The sequence below is a fragment of the Erpetoichthys calabaricus genome, chromosome 11 (assembly GCF_900747795.2).
Source record: "Erpetoichthys calabaricus chromosome 11, fErpCal1.3, whole genome shotgun sequence".
Taxonomy (NCBI): Eukaryota; Metazoa; Chordata; class Cladistia; order Polypteriformes; family Polypteridae; genus Erpetoichthys; species Erpetoichthys calabaricus.
The window spans coordinates 34,322,000-34,336,364 of NC_041404.2; the positions used below are offsets into that span (position 1 = coordinate 34,322,000).

General features: G+C 37.9%; 1 protein-coding gene across 2 annotated transcripts in view; it reads right to left on the reverse strand.

Moving 5' to 3' along the window:
* Positions 1–14,365, reverse strand: part of sgcd (sarcoglycan, delta (dystrophin-associated glycoprotein)) — a 904,731-nt gene that overhangs the window by 331,234 nt on the left and 559,132 nt on the right. Inside the window, exon 1 of one of the 2 annotated variants that reach the window (XM_028814479.2) lies at positions 10,572–10,784. The exons of the other annotated variant lie outside the window; for it this stretch is intronic. The gene's annotated coding sequence lies outside the window, so the exon portion shown is untranslated. Of the gene's footprint in view, positions 1–10,571; positions 10,785–14,365 lie in introns of those variants that run through there. 2 annotated transcript variants of the gene reach the window in all.

A 14,365-nucleotide genomic window follows, 5' to 3' on the forward strand; every position in this document is an offset into this window, starting at 1 on the left:
AATGCCATATTTATATAAATTGAAAAAATATAACAGAATTCTAGAACATTTGCTTATTTCAACAAAATTGAATTATTATGAACATCTATTCTCATCACATAACCAGCCTGGTATTTCTTTGTGATATGACAGTAAAGTGATTAAGTTCTATTCTTTGAAATGAGAGGAAAATGAGTAGCCTGAGTGGAACATTAAAATGATCTACAATATTAACAAATTAATCCGGATGCATTAACATTTCGTTGGGTTTGACTTTCTGTGTCTTTTGTAGTTTTAAAGCACTTACAAGTTGGGGTCAAGTAAATTTAATTTCCTTATGTACACTCTATTTATGTCTTTATTTTATGATTCTATGGGTACTTCAACACGGTTTCATTTGTATTATAGAAATTATAAAACTGTCAATTGCAGCTGATAATAAATATTTTCTCTAAAATTATCTCACTCGATCAAATGATCAAATATTAAATGACTACATGACTGAATCACTTCCACGGGTGACATAAGGTGTCACCCTCAACAAGCCATTTGACTCGACAGAGCCCTATCTGTGGAAAGACAGAAGCTGCTGACTTGTGATTTGCCAGTCACTTTGGATCGCACCAGTTAAGATGTCCGAAAGCAGCCAAGAAACTTGAATTTTGAGGCAAAGACGATCAGAGGAATTTCTAGAATTACAGAAAGAAAAAGGAAAGTATAATGGGTGTCAAATAGTAAAAGAGATATTGTGATTGAAAGAATGGGTCAAGAATATTTACATGAAGTAAACCAAGACGTTGTTATTTGAGAAGAAGAAATGGAATAATGATGCTGGTTGTGAAAAAAATGGAAGAAACTTGATGTGGGTTCTTAAATATGAAAGATATAAGCATGAGGCCCAAATGAGTGCTGTCAAGAACAGGGAAACAGTCTTGGATAGAAATTGCCAACAGAAGTGTGACACTCAGTTGTAAGGGAAGGTAGAGTTCCCAAAATTTATTAAATAAATGTGAAGCTTTGGACAAACTTTTTGCCCCGTCTCCTAGATTTTGACCACCTTTGACCCTCCTCTCCATATCTGTTGACCGTCATCTCAACTCCTAATTACTCTTTCAGGCTATGTAAGAAGTCATAGTGTGCACAGCAGCAATAAAGACATAACAGAAGGTTCATTCAGAAAGAACTCAAATAGGAAAGACCACCAAAAATTACTGAATGGGAAAAAGAGAGACGCAGGGGCAAGAGGAATAACAGTGAGGATGCAATAAATCACATGGGGAGGAGAAAGAGGCTGAGGTGAAACAGGGATGTTGGACAAACAGGAAAAATATTGAGATGTACAATGGATTTTAAAGACAGCTGAAAAACGGATGGCTGAGAACATTAGAAGTTGTTGTTAAGTACCATGAACAGGTTTTGGTTTCCAGTTTTTTTTTTGAGAACTGGCATGATCTTCTTTAATCATTATTCACCTCAATATGTCGATCTGTGTATAAAACCATAGAAAAATTAAATGCACCGCGTGCATATACATTTCATTCTAATCTCGTTTGCAAGTTGTATTTACTCATTCAATGTGCTTTTGCTTCCTAGGCAAAGTTTAGTTTCAGAGAACACATACTTTCATGCAGACATTAGTAAGAGATGTGGGAGCAGCTGAATGTTGGCTGCCTTAACATACAATTCTCATATCTCATGGTAATAAAAGTCTGTAAAAGTGTTTGTCTCACTAATGCAATTACCCTTCAAAGCCCCACTCCAGTAGAAAAGCACTGAAGAAGAAGAAGACCCTTTTAAATTTTATTAATTTCAGCAAGACAAAAAAGGAGTCAATTTTTATTGGATTTGTTTGCTTGGCTTTCCTGTTTTACTTGTTATTGAAAGACACCAACGTTTGTTTCTGTAAGTTCAAGAATGAAGTATGCACTAGAGAAGTGTTATAAGTTTTATTTGCTGACACTCCCCTGTACCTACTGTATATGTCAGTATGTATAAATCAAGAATATAAACACCAGTGCTGTGTATTGACATGTAGTGTATTGTTGTGGAGCATGTAATATGAAATGTTAAATCTTTAAATGAAAATTATACGTATTTCATAAAATTTTTAAAGGTAGTATATAAATACGATACTGGATGTGTATGTAATTCTTTAGATACACACTTAACTTTTTTATATTATTTTTTTGTAATGTTAAAAAAATAAATTACATGAAAATGCCACCTTGTCCAAAGCACTGTCTGGGGCATTTGCTTCGGTGTCAGCCCGGGATGCGGCAATATTTTTTAGCGTGTTAAACAGGCCACATTAATCGCAAAAATTAACGCATTAATGTTCCCAGGCCTAAAAAATACCTAAGAGTCTATAAATAAGAAAATTATTCTTATAGGCATATTGAGTTGTTTGATGTAATACACTGAGAACAGCAACAAAGCAGCGACGCTTTAGCACCTGTTCGCACCACATGAATGAGGTTTATTGTTGTAATACTTGTAAGAGCCAATCTAAGACAGTTAAAACTTTGAGTTAAACTCATATTAGTGTTTGCTTAATTTCAATAGAATATAAATTTCTTTCATAATCATAGACAATGGTATAGTCTTTTCCCCCTATAAGTTAGTAAGAGATAGCCAGTGGCGGCTTGTAGCTAAAATTAGTGGGGGTGCTGCTCCAGAAAATTTTTAGCCTTTGTTTTAAAATTGTGTAAAAGGAAACAAACATAGATAGATAGATAGATAGATAGATAGATAGATAGATAGATAGATAGATAGATAGATAGATAGATAGATAGATAGATAGATAGATAGATAGATAGATAGATAGATAGATAGATAGATAGATAGATAGATAGATAGATAGATAATCCCAATGGGAAATTCACATTTTTCAGCAGCAGCATACTGATACAATAAATAATATTAAATTAAAGAATGATAATAATGCAGGTGAGAAAAAGACAATGACTTTGTATAATGTTAAATGTTAACGTTTACCCCCCCGGGTGGAATTGAAGAGTTGCATAGTTTGGGTGAGTAACGATCTCCTCAATCTGTCAGTGGAGCAGGACAGTGACAGCAGTCTGTCACTGAAGCTGCTCTTCTGTCTGGAGATGATACTGTTTAGTGGATGCAGTGGATTCTCCATAATTGATAGGAGCCTGCTGAGCGCCCTTCGCTCTGCCACAGATGTTAAACTGTCCAGCTCCATGCCAACAATAGAGCCTGCCTTCCTCACCAGTTTGTCCAGGTGTGAGGCGTCTTTCCTCTTAATGCTGCCTCCCCAGCACACCACTGTGTAGAAGAGGGCGCTCGCCACAACTGTCTGATAGAACATCTGCAGCATCTTATTGCAGATGTTGAAGGACGCCAGCCTTCTAAGGTAGTATAACCGGCTCTGTCCTTTCTTGCACAGCGCATCAGTATTGGCAGTCCAGTCTAATTTATCATCCAGCTGCACTCTCAGATATTTATAGGTCTGCACCATCTGCACACAGTCACCTCTGATGATCACGGGGTCCATGAGGGGTCTGGGCCTCCTAAAATCCACCACCAGCTCTTTGGTTTTGCTGGTGTTCAGTTGTAGGTGGTTTGAGTCGCACCATTTAACAAAGTCATTGATTAGGTCCCTGTACTCATCCTCCAGCCCATTCCTGATGCAGCCCACGATAGCAGTGTCATCAGCGAACTTTTGCACATGGCAGGAAAATATAAACATAAATATAAACATGTATAAAAAGAAAATTTATTCAGAAACTGAAAAAAAAATGAATCAAATAGAATAGCTGGAAGCAGGGTAATAATCTAATTCTACACTTTATCACATGCAAGAATATGGTACACGGTTTTTAAGCACAACACATGCGGAATAAGAAAAAAAAACACTACCTTCCACCAGCACGCCAGGGTGGTCACTGCGGGAGCGACAGTGCCTCACGTGCAGCTTCCTATGTCCGCATGCGCACAACAGCCAAACACCACGCCGCTGGAACTGTGAAGCGCACAGTTCCATACAAAGATTTTTGTATCTTTTTCATAAGCTGGGGGATGGCTACTGACATTAAGCTTAAGGATTATATATTGTACAAGTATAAAGAAAGAATTAAAGAAAAAAGGACTCATTATATTAAATGTTATCGATAATATCAAGTGGAAATAGGAGGTGCTGCAGTTCCACAGTGCCTATACGCGAGCCGCCACTAGATAGAACTTTCTTGCTATAATTAAGATACAGTGTGTTCATCGAGTCAGTTGTTGTTTAGAATAGGTGGTCCCAGTACTTAAAAGACTCATTAATTCATCATAGAAATGGGATAGGCATACAGTTTTCTGACCATTTTGAAATGTTTTTCAAGTGATTTGTAAAGATTAAAAATGTAACAAGATTTATTAGCTTTGAACAGAACTTCTCTTAAACAAGAACTTTTCTAATTTTTGCTATTTTAATTTTGTCTTTTTTTGTGTGAACTGTTTTACTTTGAATTTTAACTAAAACTTGATATATTTTGTCTGTGGAATCATTTCATCATGTCAGGCTTTTGTTGAATCCCATTTTTTATGCTAGAGCTGCTGAACTATGGTCATTTTGGGAAAACGCAGCTACAATACTAATGACTGATAACTCCGAGTGGTGGGCAATGGATGAGTGAAAAGACCGGAAAGCTAAAGCCCCAACATGACTAAGCTAGAATTGCTAAACCAGGCCAACCAGGCAATACTAACCTTTGCCACTATGTCAAAAGGAAACACTTCAAAAAGTTGTCAGTTCACTGAGTGCCACCAAAAGGAAGAAGTGAAAATGGGCAGCTATATGTGAAGAGGAAAGGGCCACCATGAAGGAAGTGGATTGGGTGTGTATTATTATCCCAGACCAAATGGACAACCAATGTATCAAATAAAAAATACGAGGTCTACATTGATTACAAAGATTTCAACTTGTCTTAAACGGGTAGAACAGCTAGTAAAGGCATAAACAGAATAATTGAATGGATAAATGAATATAGAAGACAGGTGTACAGTAAAAAAAAAAGAAAGAAAATTCCCACCAGCACATCAAAATGAGCTTCAGTTGATTGTTACACTATATAAATATAACTTCAGAATTTTTTTAGCTTTTTCACACAGAAGAAAAGATTATTTCCCAAAATCACAGGACACTCAGTGAATCAGTTCAATGACATACTGAAGCTACTAATGTGCAAAGATTTCTTCACAGTCATATTCAGACCACATGTGGTAAATCAATACAAAAAGCAGCACGGATCCCAACAGCACTGTTTACTATGGCTGTCTGATTACACACTAAAGAAAAAAACAAAAAAAAAAACAAAACAACAAATCAGCCTTCCAGAAGTTTTATACACTTTGGCAGAGTAACTACAAGCGCTAACAAAAGCAGCTTTGGCAAAGGAGCCTGTACAGTAAAGGAAACGTGGATCCAAGCCAAGGCGTTCAGGCCTTCTAATTAAAGCAACATGGCTCAATAGCCAGATTAAGACAAGTATATATTTTAATGCCTGTTATTACTGAAAATTAGTAATGATTGGTTTCAAAACATTATTATATAATTAAACCAGTAATTTATGTATCATAGTAATACTAAAAGCATGGAAAAGCAGTGGCTGTCCAGTGCATGTGGCAGATGACTATACGTCCACCCAGGCTAAAATTAAAAGTAACCCATACGACACTGAAGATAAACTAATATTAGGGGATGGATTTATGGATTTAAATCATAAGGTAGTAAAAGTAACTAAATGACTGCAATTAATATGGTTATTTGTCAACTGCAGATTGGCCCGGTGTGATCATGAGCATAGGTGTGGGAACAAGCGTCCTGCTTTCTGCCTAGCACCCAATGCTGCTGGGTCCCTAGGACCCCGAATTGGATTAAGCAGGTTTGGAAATATTATATGTTATATTAATAGAACAGTATATTTCTGTATTGGGGCAACACTGCGGCACAGTAGTAGCTTTGCTGTAATGCATTAAGAAGACAAAAGTTTCATTTCCAAGTCCTCCTTGCATAGAGCTTGCATGATTGTTTGGGTTTCCTTTGCGTGCTTCACTTTCCTCCTGCTGTCCTAAGGAATGCAAGTGAGCTGAACTGGCCCAAGTGTGTGTCTGGTGTGTGTCTATGTGTGTGTTCACCCTGCGATGGACTGGCACCATGTCCAGGGTTTATTCCTGCCCTGTGCCCTAGGCTAGCTAGGAAAGGCTCCAGCCCCCCATTTTAACTCCCACCCTGGAATAAGTAGGTTATAAAATGACATTACATTTCTGTATTGGCTATTTTTGTAACATTTTATTTCAATGTTACTCCTTTATTCTTACAAATTGTTCATGTTCACATGTGGAACCGATCAGCCTCTGAAACCACTTCATCCAGCAAAAATTGGGTGAAGCCAGAAGCTATTCCACAGAATCTTAACCATCTGTGGACAAGATATCAGTGAACCACAGGGCACAAACTGGCATGTGCCAAAACTCCATTATAAATAACTTTAGTTACTGATTCACCTAATGTGCACATTGCACTTTATACTACCCAGAATAAACCCACAAAGACACAGGGAGAGTATATAGACTTTACAATTGACTTCACTTTATACTGTATATATCTATATCTATCTATCTATCTATCTATCTATCTATCTATCTATCTATCTATCTATCTATCTATCTATCTATCTATCTATCTATCTATCTATCTATCTATCTATCTATCTATCTATCTATATATATATATATATATATATATATATATATATATATATATATATATATATAAGGTCAGATCAAACAGCATGCACTGGTGCATTGCGTTGCCGTACCTATGACACGATGAAACAGCTTGGGATTATCCAGGTTGGCAACTCCCCAGGCAGATGGAGGGCCCAGTCCCGCAGAGCCTGGAAATGACCATCTATCTTCAGATAAAACTTTGAGTTAAACTCATATTAGTGTTTGCTTAATTTCAATAGAATATAAATTTCTTTCATAATCATAGACAATGGTATAGTCTTTTCCCCCTATATTAATATATTCATATACGAAAACAAAATATATACTGTATATCTATCTATCTATCTATCTATCTATCTATCTATCTATCTATCTATGGTTGAAAATAGTTTTACTGTCAAATAATGCAAAGAGTACACGACACGTGTTTCGCCCTAATTCTGGGCTCATCAGGTGTACACACACACTGCACCCCCCTCTCTGGGAATCGAACCTCGGACGTCAGCGCTAGAGGCAAAGCCTCTAACGTTGTGCCACGGCGTGTGGTTCGTTCATTTGACAGCATGTAGATCGGGGTAATTACATTCATGGCATTCGTAGTCAGAATCACAATCTGATTGTATGGGTGATTACCTACCAGGTAACGCTTGTGGTTGGTCAGCAAGTCAGCTAACATCCGCCACAGTGCCCTCTTTCAGTTGCGAGAAGCAAATGATAGAATAGTTGAAAATAGTTTTACTGTCAAATAATGCAAAGAGTACACGACTCGTGTTTCACCCTAATTCTGGGCTCATCAACCACAAGCGTTACCTGGTAAGCAACCACCCATACAATCAGATTGTGATTCAGACTACGAATGCCATGAATATATATATATATATATATATATATATATATATATATATATATATATATATATATATATATATATATATATATAAACGTCTACACGTAGAAGTGTGCCTGTCTGTCTGTCTGTTGTGGTAAAAGGCTCCGCCTCCGAGGAAACAGAAAACACGCTTAGCCGCTAATAACACAAGTGAGGGGAGCACATCAGCAAAACAAAACCTCCAAAGAAAGACAAAGTCGCTTAGCCGCTAACATTGGCAAAATGGCATCCCTTTTACTTTTCCTCCTGCTACTAATACACAAGCAATGCGAGCACGTTGGCAAAACAAATCCTCCTAAGAGAGAGATGCCCAGATTAGTTCCTTTCAATTACCTGACAACTCTATATTTCAATTTTTTTTTGTCTGACGATTTCAATAGTTTCTGGGACCCTGGGCTTTTTACAGCATGGGCTTACACAGCTAGTATTCATATATACATATATATGTAGTCACACACATGCACTTGGGAGACAACTTCAGGGCTCAATTATGGGTGATTACACACCAAACCAGGGGTTGGCGCTGTTGCCTAATGCCTTCTCTCTTTCTTCCTCTGCAAAACAAGTGACAGCCAGACCATGAATGACATCATTTCCAACTTCTGCCATCTTGGGACATTGTTTTTTTTAACTCATGCCTGAAGAAGACAATATCATTATTTCTTCATGATTTCTTGCAAATTATAACCTTTCAAAAATATGGGGATCGACTAGGTGCCCCAACTCTTTATGACCTGTTTGTCTATTTTATTACTGTATATACACGCATGGAGGGAACAGTGAATTCCCCCACATGGCAGGAGGCAATGTTCCTCAGGGATGAACCCATTAGGACACCTGGAGGGTGGCATGGGAATTAGAATACGGAAACATAGCCCTTTCATGATCCTTGGGTGATGCCAGAGGGCACTGCTGATGGAGGACTGTCTTGGTTTCAGAACAACCTTTCCATGACCCTGGAAGTTGCACGTGGCAAGTTAAAAAGAAGCCCATAGCCTCACCTTGGAGAATCAGACTCGGGAGGCAGCAGGCGACACTCATCACAAGAATAGAAGGATGATGAGAATTTGTGATTATATTTGTGTATTTTGGCTGGTGCCTAATTGAAAAAGTGTTGCTTGAAAATAAAAAAAACTAATTTTTTTTAGAACTTGGAATTGTGTAAGGTGACATTGTGTCTGTGATGCCCTATGTGGTTACAATGCAAACATTCATATCTATGATACAGTACCTTCCAAATAATACAAAGAGTATTTGGGGCTCAAGAGGTGTACGCTCCTTTGCATCCTCTTACAGGAATCGAAACTCAGACGTCAGCATCTGAGATGAAGCCTGTGATGTTGTTTCACTATGGCGGCTGGTTCGCTTACTTAATAGGGTGAAGACAGAGTGTTACATTAATAGGTCTGAATTGCATTCTCATTATTTAGATGGTTACCTGCCAGGTAACCATCCAAATAATACTATATATACATATATACATATATATATATATATATATATATATATATATATATATATATATATATATATACATATATATATATATATATATATATATATATATATATATATATATATATATATATATATAGTATATACAGTATATACAGTATATATGAGCAGACAAATGCATATGCAAATATCCTCTACAAATGTATAAATAACACCCACTGGCCAACTTAAAATCTACGAAAATGAAATGAATGTTATTTTTGTTCCACCAGATTACAGTTTCCTTTAGATGAAGCAGGGCTAATGCTTACTTCAAGAAGCTGAAAAATGAGAGAGCAGCTAATTAAATTAAGTTCTCCTGGCTCCTTTTGCTTCTGTAAATACAATGTGATGTAGCTGTCAGTGCGGCTGCCTGTCAATTCCCGGACAGTGGGTTCATATCCCAGCCTGGTCTCTTGCTGTGTGGAGTTTGCATGTTCTCCCAGTTTCCTTATTGACTTTTATGTTCTTCGTTTTTCCACCCGTCAAAAACACATCGCCATGAACATATGAATGTACACTTTAATGATTCTGCCCCCCCACAAATCTAAGATGGATTCATTTTAATTTTGACGAAGGATGGAAAGTTTGAAAGGGGATGGATTCAAAGTTTTGTCTTTTAAGTATTACCTTTTGATATTATAATGTTTGTATCCTTGAATTAATTATAGGCAATTATAAAACATAAATTTGGATATTGGTTTAATAAAAAGGTACAGCATAAAAAAAATTATAAAAGAATATGATACAGCATCATAAAAAAATATGTAACTCAGCGATTACAGTATTTTGTAACTTAGCTCCACTTTCTTTCAGCTCATTAGTAAAACTTCTATGCCTGTTTTGTTGCCTTACAAAATTCTTTAAAAACAGTAAACTTTGTTTGGGGCAAGAAAAGTCATATTGGCACTAGCCCCCCTGGTACCTGATTATTTGAGAACAACTGCCAGTAGTAAATAAAAGAAATCAGGATCAGATGGGCGGAAAGGCTGAACAAGACACACAAAGTAAAACACAAGCTTTTAAAACAAGTCCCTTGTGTTCTGTTTCGATTTTGGAAGAACTTGGCTTTTGTCCCTAGCGGAGTGAGTTGTCTACAGATCTGCTTGACAGACTTTAGCTTCAGGACGTCATTCTCACTCTGTAGTTAAGAATTAAAACCGTAACCTTCAGATCCCATTAGCACCTAAAACTCTGGGGTAGTCTCTAGCTACTCTACTTCAAGTTAATGCTCCCTTGCAACTTAAACTACCGACTCCACACTTTTCCTTCTTCTATTTCACAGCTGAATGTTTTGAATATTTTTCCACCCTATCAGCTTGAAAAGTATCTAAAGACAAAGCCTGTTCATTTAGCTCTAAGCAGCCCCCTAGTAACATCTCGAGCCCTGCAAAACCCATTTCAAGCGAGAATTAAAAGGATGATTAAGCCTGAAACAATAAAGGCACAAGCCCCTCAAATGTCTTACCTCGTGCTCTTTGGTAGAAACTCAGGGTGAGTCGGGAAGATGAAAGAAGATTGAGTGCTTCTTAAAAAGTGCATGAGGCCTAGCCTGACAGACTCCAGGCTGCCCCCCTGTCAGATTTTCCAATTGCAGCCTCTCCGCCAAGTCCCTGCCCAGGCTGAAGGAATTTCCTGGACAGTTTTACCGTCCCTTTTTCCAGCAGCTTTAACTGAAACAGCTCAGAGAGTGAATTCTGCACTACTCATCTGGCTTGAATTAGGACTTTTGGTCAGCATCCAATGTAAGAACAAAAACACGTGTGCCATGTTAAAGAGGCAGACTCCTTTTTTTTTTTTTTTTTTTTTTAGCTAATACTATTCTGTACATTAGTGTGTCTATTTAAGGCACTTTCACATCTTAAGGTTTTACTTGCATCAACCCTAACTGTGTTGACCAAGAATAGTTTATTACCATTCGAGGCCATTGAGCTGTTCAAAGCCACTATTCTGATGCTTGTAGTTTCAGGGAAAATGGAGGTCATTGTTCCTTGAGGGCTGGCAAGGAATCCAGAGTGGGCAGCACAGGACTGCAACATTGAAATGTTTAGTGGTCATCTAAACTGAGATTCTCAGCAAGTCTTAAAGCGGGAAGCAGCACCGTATATTCAGCATGTAAAAGTCAAGTAAAGTGATGTTATCTGCTTTTTTGAAATGGTGAGAAATCTTCATAAAGCCAATGTCACATTACATGACTTCTAGTCGGGGGGTGGGTGTCAAACATGATGATCACGTCACCCGAGTATTAACATGACTAGTAAATATTGGGGATAACAGATGATGGGACTGTGTGATGACCATTTCATATTTCCAAAGTATCATGAGCTTACTCCTTTCTCTGACAATAATGTCTTCCTGATATAGCCGGTGCCTGTGTGCAAAGGCTTTACGGCTACAGCAAGTTCAGTGGTAATTCTGTTTTTCCATTCCTTTTGTGTAAAATCTGGTACTTTTGACCAACACTTCAGTTCTGGTCACTTTCACTTTCTTTATTTTTTCTTTTTACAGCTTTCCCATTGATAGCGGAATAATTTTCCAACACCTTTTGGTTTGCTGTACCATTTAAATATTCACCCCACCATCATTATCATCTATATGTGCACTTATATTTTTTCTTCCCCTGTTCTCATTCTCAGTTATCCTTTAACTATAGCATTTGCTCTGCAATTCTGTTTTTCACTCTATGTACAATACCTTTTTTTGTTATCTCTTTCTGACACTTAGTTATTTTATTCCATACCCATCTGTGACACCCCGGGTAAGGACTCTGTTGTACTACACCCGACTTGGGGTGTCAGTAGACGAGACCAAGCAACCAGGGGATGGAGTAAGAGAGACTCAGACTGAAAAAGACTATTCAAAAACAGGAATCTGTTAATTCCAGCAGTGTCCATACTATTTTACAAACAAACGTCTTGCAAAAAAATATTTACAAAGTCCAATGCAAAGACACGTCCAAAAAGAAAAATCAGTACAGGTGTTACTTATAATATTTACAGTGGCTCCAAAATAAAAGTGAAGAAAAGAAAAAAACAAAAACAAACTCTTCCACCTTCTTCATCCAGCTACAAAACGGATCACGAAGGACAGACTGAAAAAAAATAATCAAAACACAATGAAAAACTAAGTACAGTGGAACCTCTGTTCACGAACGTCTCAGTACACGTACAAATTGGTTTACAACCAAAAAGTTCGCCAAACTTTTGCCTCAGTTCACGACCACACACTCGGTATATGAACAAGCCAGTTTCCCTTTCAGTTTGTACATGTTCAGTCTCTCCCTGTGCATTTCCTGTGCGAGAGAGAGAGAGAGAGCGTGACACACACACACACACACACAGGCAGCGTGAGAGAGACAGACGCACACACACATACAGGCAGAGCGAGAGAGAAAGCTGGACGTATAAGGTAGGAAGGCAGTTAAAGAATGCACTGGGCTTGATTTTGTTTTCACTTCTGTTTACAGCGATCGGTTCGTAGCGTGCATTGTTGCAATATTACTTTTCTTGGTGGTTTATTAAATTACGGATTTTTTCAAATGTTAATTTTTTTCCCTGTGCTTAAAACTCATTAAAAAAAAGTGTTTTTAGCCAGCGGTTGGTAGCACTATAGTGCAAACTATTGCAGTGTTAGTTTTCTCTGTTGTTCAAGGTTTTCTCAGTGTTATTCAATGTTTTTGCATTTAGTTTACTATTACGCTGTGCATTCTATGGTATAATTAACTAAATTTGTGCTTAAAAACTTAAAAAAAATATATATTTACATACAGTTCGTATGGTCTGGAGCGGATTAATTCAGTGCCGGATTAACCAATAGGCACATGTAGCATATGCTATGGGCCCCGCAATTTCGGGGGCCCCCAAATGGTGGACCCAATATTTAATGAAAAAGTGTAGCATTGAAAAACTGGTCTTTAAAAATATTATCTTTACGTTTTTAAACTGTAAATTTCTTACACAACAAAACTTTAGGGGCCCAACACATAAAATTCACATAAATATTATAAGATTCTTATTATAATCGAGAGTAAAATAATTATTTAGTCCGGTTTGAACTGTTCAGAATCTAAACTTCAGATGATGCAGACCAAAAGGGCCCCCAAATTTGAAATGTGCTACGGGCCCCCAAAGCTCTCAATCCGGCCCTGGATTAATTGTATTTACATACAATCTTATGGGGGAAATTGCTTCGGTTCACGACCAAATCGGTTTATGACCAGAGTTTTGGAACGAATTATGGTCATGAACTGAGGTTCCACTGTACCCAATATATACACAAAAGACAGTATGTATCTTCATTGCTCAGTTAAATAAATCAGTAGCACAGATTTACATTAAAGCCTGGTCAAAATTTGATTTCTGGCGTTCGGACCCTGATTTTATATCACGAGCCCTTTTGCCCATTCAATCCCATGGACTTCCAATAAACAGTCACGTCGGGATGTGCACCATTCAGCAACACCAGCTTAGGCACAGTCCACCCTATTCAAATGTTCTTGCTCTCTCTCTCTCGCACACACGTGTACCCGTCTGTCTTAGTGACTTGCAGGCTCCCCGTTCAGCCTTTGGGAAGTGAGTACTGTTTTACTTTCTCCCGTTTTCACTTTAGAACATTAGAACAATCGAGACGAGAACAGGCCATTCACCCAACAAAGCTTGCCAGTCCTATCCACTTATTTCTTCAAAAAAACATCAAGTTTAGTTTTGAAGGTCCCTAAAGTCTTAATGCCTACCACACTACTTCGTAGCGTATTCCAAGTGTCTATCATTCTTTGTATAAAGAAAAACGTCCAAATGTTTGTGTGAAATTTACCCTTAACAAGTTTCCAACTGTGTCCCCGTGTTCTTGATGACTTATATGCTTTGTGAATCCCCTTTGCCAGCTACTTTAAAACTGAACTTTCTATCCTTCTGATTTGTTTCTCCTGTTTTAAATGTTACACTTTCTCCCTCTCTCTGCCAGCGGTTACGGAAGCGCGCTTCTGCACTCGGCCATCAGAAACTGTGAGCGCACTCGAAAAATCGGCCTCAGTCATGTGGGTCGGCGTCGGCAAGTTTGAGCCCCACGGCTTGCTCTTGGTGCACCTGTTGGATCCAGGCAGCCCTTCCAGCATCCCGGTGCTCAAACCACCTCTAAAACTTTGAGCCACTGTTGTGTTAATCTGTATTGAGGTGCTAAAACAGGTAAATGAAAACTTTATTTCTTTTATATTTTTTTTCCAAATGTCCATGACAAGCCAAGCGGCTGCTTCTTTATTTGCAT